The sequence below is a fragment of the Neodiprion pinetum genome, chromosome 3, assembly GCF_021155775.2.
Source record: "Neodiprion pinetum isolate iyNeoPine1 chromosome 3, iyNeoPine1.2, whole genome shotgun sequence".
In the NCBI taxonomy this organism is placed as follows: domain Eukaryota; kingdom Metazoa; phylum Arthropoda; class Insecta; order Hymenoptera; family Diprionidae; genus Neodiprion; species Neodiprion pinetum.
Genome location: NC_060234.1, coordinates 35,570,426 through 35,577,142, shown reverse-complemented (window position 1 = coordinate 35,577,142; position 6,717 = coordinate 35,570,426). Strand labels below are relative to the sequence as shown.

The following is a 6,717-nucleotide window of genomic DNA, read 5'->3' as shown; positions in this document are numbered from 1 at the left end:
AAAAAAAAAATAATGGTGAAATCAATTTTTCAATCTCATATTAATTGTAAACTAAAAACCATGTTAAAAATTTATTTTTCTCTGTATCATTATTCTTTTTTTTTATCATTTGTGAAACAATTTACCATCGAGAAATACTGTGTTCATCCTGACATTTATTTGCGATCATTCTTATGCACCGTAATTTCGAGTAAATATCTTACGAATTTTAATGAACTTTAGTAAATTTTGGCAGATCAAAGAATCTCCAGAAGCGAGTTTCGGAGGGAGGATCCTTGCCTCCGGAGAATATTGTATTATACCAATAATCGCAGAGTGCATATAGCACGAGTGATCGAAAGGTGAGTAAGACGGATTGTAAAATCTTATACAAAAAAGTTGTTTTGTTTTCTGCCTAGTGACAAAACGTTTCGTTTAAAATATTCAGATTGTCATTAGCCAGGCGTAGAACGGCTGAACGATTCATGAATTGACGACGAGGTGGTAATGCTCTAAAAACATGAGCTGGTCAATCGCCGGCACGTGGAACAGAGTTCAGAAGCGGTGATTTGCATGTAAGTACAGTAACGGTACGTACGTTGTATAATTTCCCGTCATAGACATGCGGACGTTCTTGGAGGAACGGTACATCGGGGGAGAGGACACGTCGTAGGTGCGTATTCCCTGGTTTTAAGTACACACATCTGCCGCCAAAGGTTTACAATGGCGAACCCGCCGCGAGGAGAGAACCGTGCAAATGTCGTGGAATGCGGCATCTGTACTCCAAGGCGAACCACTCCGCGAGGCTGCACCCTAGATTTCAATACCCGCACACAACCGCGGCTACGGGAGTGTCAAGTGTCTGGGTTCCGAACGAGATCTCGCCGAGGAGCCGCAGGTCGTACCTTCGAAACAAGACGTCGACGGTCCTCGAAAGGACGCGGCCTTTTGGGACTACACCGAAGGTCCGGAGGTTCCAGACCATTAGCCGTTGGTATCAAGTCTCTGCGAACTAATTTATGCCGATCCGTAAAAACGATAGTCGAGTTCGCTCGATGTCGGGGTTTGGAAAATTATCAGGACCACTGTAGCCAATTTCCATTTAAAAAGCGGGCCAAAGAGACCCGGGTAAAGGATTTTATAGCCTCTGATTGAGAATGCCAGTCTATGGGTTATGAAGGGAAACGTAGCTGCTGGATTGGAGAGGATTTCGAAAGAACGGTAAGTTCATTTCATCATTTTTGTGGAACGAATTCTGATACGCTCTTGCAAAATTCTCGTCAAATGGGTACGAAAAACATGTTTAGTATTTAATCCGCAACGGAACTGCTCTAAGCATTTCGCGTTGAATATATAATAATGTATAATATAATAATATATGATACGGTTATCCTTCGTGGTAATGAAAAATGCCACTATCCTATGAAAGTGTTTCAAGGATTTCCGTTCACGCTTAGTCCCGGGGCATCTAGGAGAGTCAGTTTTTAGGTGCTTACGACTCGAAGAGCAACTACCGGAACGCCCCTTATGCGGATATATTCAAGTTTATCTGCCGTACGTAAGTCAGGGTCTGATCACGTGTCTCTCTATACATGACATCGATCAATCTTGGCTGCGTTAACCGTAGGCGTGCAGATTCCAATCTAAGGGGTGGGCCAGAGGTTATTTATTCGAGTTTCATTCCCCTTTCACCTCGAGTATGCTACTTGTAACCACGCTGCACGTAATTTCAGTTTTCAAAGGTTTGCATGCCTCGCAACATTTACGTTGACTTCATTCAACTGTTACAGAAGTATCGGGCCGTAGAGAGTATGGCCTTTAACTAACATGCACTTATATTTCGAAAGACGATTACAAATTGTGTGAATAAAACTAGGTTTGTGATTAAATTTGTATATTCATATAAGGCACACGAGTTTCTTGAAAATGTCAAACCGATGATGATAGAAAATAAAAATAAATGTGAAAATATATGTTTGTAATCCAAGATGTGGAAATGTGCGAGACAAATGTGCGATGGTTCATTTACTCCTAGCATTAACGCAGTCATTAAAATTGCAACACTGTTTATTACTGTGCGTCGGATTATGAGACGCGTTTCGTAAAAGAGGCCTGCGGCTCGACACGTGAACTTTGAACCGATACGGTTGTCGTCAGGGAAAACAGACTAACGAATGTTGGAAAATTGATTCCAATTTCAGCATAACAAATTTTTTTCACTCCCGAAGCGCTCTGCAATGCTCGTTCAGAGACCTCTGGTCGACCTTGAGCGGCCAAGCATTAGTCGCCAACACTGGTTTTCGCGAACCGGTAGCTATGCCAACTCCGCTAAATATAGACTAGCTGAAAATTCTCGGTTGAGCAGCCAAAATTCTCGAGGCTCGTGGCTAAGCTTGATCATATAGAATATAGTCCTTTGATAAGTGATCGGGATGAGCACTTCAATAATTTAACCAATGCGATCGAATTTGTATTCAATTTTGCGTAGATTTGTGGGCTATTGAGAAAACGTGGTTTTTTTTTAAAATTCAAAGATCTGGTATTCTTTAACGCCATTAACGTCGGTATAGAATACAATCCTGGATCGAGTTACACCTGAAAGCTGATTTAGACCATAATCCTCTCATCAAATTTACGCGTAGCGTTCAGCTTTCTTCAGAGCAAATTTATTCAGTAGCTAATTGACTAATTGCCCATGTCTAATACTCGATAGATCTTAGAATTAGAGCCCGAAGCACCAGCATCAAGAGTTACTTTTAATCTGAAATCTTTATTTACATACTCATTACATGCTCAACTATATACTGTATCGTGAAAAACGGGGCGTAGACCGATGAAAAAAAAAAACAGTGAAGACAAATTTATAACTTAATGAATACACGGAGGCAGATTTGTGTCACGGTCAACGATCGACGGACCAATAAGCAGAACGAGCAGCTTGACGAACGAGATCAAGAGTCAGAAAGACAGAGAAAGTGAAAACGCGAAACAACCCACTTAGGTAAGAAAGACTTTGGTATTCATAAATTCACGTTATACATCTGGTGGGCACAACGCAGGTGTAAGTAAGCACATTAATATGTATTTAAAAAAAACGAAACGAGACGATGGACCAAACTTATGTACTGCTTCTCCGGTTGGAGGCACGTACCAACAGTGAAAATAGGGGACAACCGAAGAAGAGCATGTAGAACCCATTGCTCACGAGTTTTGTACAGTCAATTGAATAGAGCGGGAATTATGAGAGTTCACGTTACCCAGTCAACCCTGGCTGACTCTCGCCTATTCACGTAATGTACACATGTGTCCGCAATTTCGAGACAACATGAGATATTCTCGATGGTATCGGTGAACGCTGCACACGTACGGTGCGCGATCGGACCGCGCCCTGCTCTCCAGCAAATCGAAAATAGGAAGAAAGTAAGTGCGACATGGGTGAAAGCTGTCTTTCAAATGTCACTGCGTTTGACCTTACCGAGTATGCGTTATGTATTCAAGGAGGCTCTTGCATAACTTAACCCCGTCGCCTGATCGCACCTGAGTTATGGTCGCCAAACGCACCGCACAGACTTTAACAAAGTCCTTACGCTACTCCAGCTACTACCGCTAGTTATTTCTCTTTGTACACCAGGCGTTTCTTCTTGGCCACGTCGATGCGATTAGATGAATGCTCGTGCAGCCTTGAATTGATCTTTCGAAAAATCGGATCTGCACGCTCTTGCTGGGTGTAATATATAGCATAGAGGAGGTGAGTTCGGAGTATCTGCGGAAGTCTGTAACGTATAACGTGTCCAGGATTGAAGAGGCTGCGAAGAGAGATACTGTCGGCAGGATGAAGGAGGGGTCTCTGGTTCACCTTGACCAAAGTCTCGAGTGCCTCGAGGTACGGACGAAATTGAAAAATAAGGATTGGAGCCTATGGTTACTTCGGAGCATCGTGACTTGACTTCGAATCAATGACTGGCCAATCAGCGGACGATTCAGGGACCGTGACTTGCGTCCGGCTTCAGGATGCAGCGACTATTTTCTCACGGATTTTACGCTCTGGCTTAAGTATGACCACGCGAAATCACTCGGAGTCCGACTCTCCAGGGCAAAGCTGTGTAACAGCGGTGAAATTTCTCTCATTCAAGTTTCGGGATTTTGCTGTCACACTCTTCAAGATTAACTGCGGGGCTCTTCGGAAGCGTCGAACGAAAGTGATTGAAGGTGGAAGGCGAATGGACGGAGCGTATCGCCACGAGTCAGGCCCTCGGCCACCGACATGTCGATTTTCTTTATTGCCAAATCGGAATTTCAAATAACCAATTGCTGTCCGTTCTTCAGGATGACGTCGACGCAGTTAAGATCGTACATCGCGAGTCGGACGACGGACAACGTCGGGCATTACAACACCTGTTCGACGTGACCCAGTTGCCTCGCGGACGATTAAATTGCAAGCCATTCTTTGCATTTACGCGCATTTCTCTTACAGTCCTCCCAGTCTTCGCGGCAAAGGCCCAGTTACGAAGACTTAAACCGTGCGTGACGAGCCGTATGCCGTTCTACGCATGTCTGGATAAATACGCCGCTTTCCACAAGCTTATACTCATTTTCAATGGCTCACTTTTTTTATTGACGCTTTTTTCTTCACCCGTCATTTTCAGACCAGCACTACTTACGGTTGGAGAAACGCGACAAATTGGCGTAACGATAATATTCTGCTATACTTGACATCGACTTCTGCGTTTATTAACCGAACGTAACGAGATTCGTTCTTTGCGTTAGAAGAAACGTTGAAAAATATCTAGTATATTGTCTATTGTCAATAGAGATATAGAAAAGAGGAGAAGAAACAGGGTACCATTTTTATTATACGAAACCTTTGTGGTGGATCGAACAAACAATGAACGGAAATCGAGTAGAATAAAACAATGACTGATCTTTGCGTAGGACTGGTGATTGGTATATATACGTGTCGGATTGGAATTGCCGATGATGACTGATAAGAGAAAACGAAGAATAACGTTATTAACGATTATTATCTGTTAAGCCTTTTTATTCTACTTTAATATTCAACTTTTGGGTGAAAGTTAGATTTTTAATATCAGATTCCTTACAATCGAGAAATAAAGAACGGATGACCTGTGAGTTCAATTTCACTTTTTATGTGGAAATCTTATTATTATAACGAGAGTCCATAAGCCTAAGTGAATATTCATTTTTACAGTTACAGAGTTGTTAAACACCGATTCGGATATTATTTATATTTATTTTCAGCAAACATAGTGGAAATTTTGCCAAATCTGGCAGCTATGTCAAGGCCAATAAGCGATACATTTAGTAGAAATAACATCGAAGTGACTGCACCGCGACTGTAATTAGGATGGATTTGCGAACAATTCCAAATCATCGAGGAATGAATTTTGATTCTGGATATGAGATTTATTATAAAGCTTTGACTTGGCCATGAATATGGATATTCGGATCTTGCGAAGCATCTGAAAAAAGTTGCCTAACAAGCAAACGAGCAGCGATGTGGAACCGCAAAAATGTAATACAAACCCAACGTGTATAAATGCCCGTCTTCAGCACCATGACGATGCTACTAAACTATAAAAACTGCAGATGCTTCTAGCTACATAAAAGTGTTTTTCTCAGTTCCAGCCATTCGAGACGCTCATAATTAATTAAAGTCTATAACATCGCAAGTCGGCAGAAAACCGTGAAGAAAAATCTTAGGAAAAGACGCGTTCGTAAGTCGCTGTCGAACCGGGATTTGTAGAAGGATGGGGCAAAAGAATACCGTGAAGAAACTCTCGGTTTACAGCAGAGAATTTCACGATCAACAGAGCGTGCCGAAGAATCGTTCCTCCGACCCGTGACGGCCATATTGGTATTTTCATTGTCGTTCGGTGGCCGATACCAAGAACCCTTGCACGTCCGACTGGGACCGTCGGGTCACGTTGCAGATATGCAGTTATGCCTCCCACGCATATTCCAAGCACAGAACAAGACGTACCCACAAAGGCTCAGCCCTCCGGACAATGAACGATACATGCAGCCGGCGATTATGTCGCCTGTACATATAAAGCCATGCGGTTATGTCACGTCGACGAATCGTCAGCTGCAGGCACGAGGCCGAAGAAACGACGGTCAAACCGCCTTATGTCATTGCGCATCTTTTTCTCGCCGATCGTGAGCGTTGTTTTTGTCCAGCGTAGGTATATTGATCGATGTAACGCATTGCAGTAACGCCTCTGGGGGGATGAAATCCTGGAAGCTCAATAGCGGGTTTCTTTATCCGAGAGCTTTCACGCCTCGAAGCTCGAAGGGGTGTTTCTTTATATCATGAGCAACTTACTGTGGCTTCGAAGAATATACCTACGTATACGAAGACACACCTCTATGGCATTCCAAGATCCTATGTAACCACCTTCATATTTTCTTTTAAGAAAATGTTGTTACCAGCCATGTGCTGCAAATTCTACAGCACTGATGCTGAAATTAATGACTTCTACAAAATTATGCTTGCACGTGTAAGTGGCACGTTTTGCCTAAACGATCGTGGTATATTTTTTATTTTTTTCGTTTAACCGCGATCGTCGTTTAATTATGATTCGGTGTCTGGTTTAGGCGGGAAAAAACATCGCCTCATGGCTATCAGGATTTCTATCGGCAATTATAAGAGAAACGTCGAAAGATTCGGCGATAAAACTTGTATACAACCTATTGCTGATGCAATCGTGAACTTCCAGA

At 42.7% G+C, this 6,717-nt stretch overlaps 1 long non-coding RNA gene across 1 annotated transcript; it reads left to right on the top strand.

Moving 5' to 3' along the window:
- Positions 1-232: 232 nt before the first annotated feature.
- On the top strand, positions 233-1,868 carry LOC138190651 (uncharacterized). The gene is made up of 2 exons (XR_011176658.1): positions 233-341; positions 428-1,868. It is a non-coding gene; the product is annotated as an uncharacterized lncRNA (long non-coding RNA).
- Positions 1,869-6,717: the final 4,849 nt, after the last annotated feature.